The sequence below is a fragment of the Culex pipiens genome, unplaced genomic scaffold (assembly GCF_016801865.2).
Source record: "Culex pipiens pallens isolate TS unplaced genomic scaffold, TS_CPP_V2 Cpp_Un0032, whole genome shotgun sequence".
Classification (NCBI taxonomy): Eukaryota; Metazoa; Arthropoda; class Insecta; order Diptera; family Culicidae; genus Culex; species Culex pipiens.
The window spans coordinates 27,439-30,025 of record NW_026292849.1 but is presented as its reverse complement, the minus strand read 5'-3'; positions in this window follow the sequence as shown (position 1 = coordinate 30,025).

The window sequence follows — 2,587 nt, the reverse complement described above, 5'->3', positions numbered from 1 at the left end:
TTTGGGCGCCCTGGGGCTTCCTGAGGGGGCGCTTTATCTTTTTCAAAAAGGCGCAGCACAAATCGGCAACTTGGCAAATTTGCAAAATGCAAAGTTTCTCTTGGGCCCTGTTGAGGGCGCCAAATGGTTTAAGGAGGGCGACATTTTTGTTAAAGAACTTGTTAGTCGACGACTAACCTCGACTAACCTACAGCTCAGCCCTGTGAAAATGATACACTTGACGTGGTACTGCACCTCCGTTATTAGCGTTTGAAGTTTTTTGGCAACACGTGCGCGCACGGTTCTCCCGCTGGGTAATCCCCGGGAGTCAAGTCAGCGTAAGCTTCCGTCACGAATACAAATATCGGGATCAGCGAATTTGAGGGGTGTTCGAGAGAGTATGGTAGAACTTCAGGTTGCATACATTCTACCTCGTAGAAGATGAAAATAATGAAATGAATTTCCCCGAGATAATGCGTCATAAAAGCACATTTTACGAGCACTGCATGAGGAGAGGGGGGGAGAGCCGTCAAAATGGGTGAAGTACCATTTTTACGACCTGAAAAATTACACTTTTCGTTGAGGAGCTTCAGCCGGAGGAGGGGAGCATGTGTTTTGAAACTCACGTAACATGCTAATCCTAAGCCCACACGGAACAAAATCCGGTTTGCGGAATCGCAAACTTTGCTTCCGATTTGCTCTAAAAATCGCAAATCTCGGTTTGCACTCGTCAGCAGGAAGCATTGCTTCCGATATCGCAAACCAGTTTCCCCGATTTCGCAAACGTAACGCAGTAACGCATACCCCGGCAAAAGCACGCAGCACGCAGCCACTTCAATATTTACCTTTTTGAATTGACCGTTGCTGCTCGATATTTCGATGGAAAAAAGAAGAAGAAGAGGTTTTAGTTTTGTTTCAAGTTTTTATTTATTATTTTCATATTTCAAAACCAAAACAATGAATTGCGTAAGTATTTGCTGTGGTTGTGTTTTGCTTTTGAAAGCTTGGTAAAAAAACGGGTCAGTCGCCTTGGCCTCGATTACTGTGGTGCAGCTGGGTACTGCTGGGCGCCGTTGCCGACATTGGCACGTTGCTCCCCGTGATGTGAGTTCCGGTGCTAGCAGTAGCAGGAGGCGAGGCCGCCGTCCACTTGCCAAAGTCTATGTGGCTGGCACCGTGATCGCGGCGCGGATGTTTATGATGATTATGTTGACGACTTGCGTTTTGTGAAGCAGAGTATGTGAGTTCCGGTTGGCAGCATTCGCCTTGTCCAGATCCTTTCATCAGTCGGTGACGTCGGCGGCGGGGCCACACGGATATAGGTGCTGCTAAGACCGGTGCAGCGTGTATACGGGCCGGCGATCTGGTTGATTTCCAGCGCTGGCTTCAGTCTCAGTTCCATGGCACCGCGCAGCGAGCTGACACTTCCCTTGAGCGGATTCGCGGACCGTCGGAAGTTCTCCTCGTTCTTGGAGGTTATTGATCTTTTCCTCTGCGTGCGGTCGGGAAAGACCGTAGTGCGTTCTAAGGTTCATGCCGGAGACCGAGTGACTCTGGAGCATCTGGCGACACACGTGGGCAACGAAGGCGCCATTCCAGATCCGACCTTCACTTCGAAGATTGACTTGAGCACTAGAAAACTGTCCATCTGGAACGAGTCTCCAGCAGTAAGATCTGTAAAAGCGTTTGCCGAAATCACGCTGCAATCACGAGGCATAGACTGTGAAAGAGAAAACAAAATTAAATTTCAATTATCGTCTCTTGACTCTTAACTTCAAAAATTCAGAACTCGAAAAAATTCAAAAATTCAGAAATACAAAAATTCAAAACAAACAGCAACTGTCCCCGGCCACCGAATCTCTCCGCCGCTTTCCCGGTACATCACAATGGACATATCTCAGAAGGATTCTCCAGACTTGGCAAAATCCCTTCATGATTGTTGCGTCAACCGTAAGGAATCTTCGTCGGGAAACTCCCGAAATCACAGCAGGTGGTTCGCGAAACTCCAGGCTGAAGCGCCGGGTCAGAATATCAAAAATACAAAAATACAAAAATACAAAAATACAAAAATACAAAAATACAAAAATACGAAAATACAAAAATACAAAAATACAAAAATACAAAAATACAAAAATACAAAAATACAAAAATACAAAAATACAAAAATACAAAAATACAAAAATACAAAAATACAAAAATACAAAAATACAAAAATACAAAAATACAAAAATACAAAAATACAAAAATACAAAAATACAAAAATACAAAAATACAAAAATACAAAAATACAAAAATACAAAAATACAAAAATACAAAAATACAAAAACACAAAAATACAAAAATACAAAAATACAAAAATACAAAAATACAAAAATACAAAAATACAAAAATACAAAAATACAAAAATACAAAAATACAAAAATACAAAAATACAAAAATACAAAAATACAAAAATACAAAAATACAAAAATACAAAAATACAAAAATACAAAAATACAAAAATACAAAAATACAAAAATACAAAAATACAAAAATACAAAAATACAAAAATACAAAAATACAAAAATACAAAAATACAAAAATACAAAAATACAAAAATACAAAAATA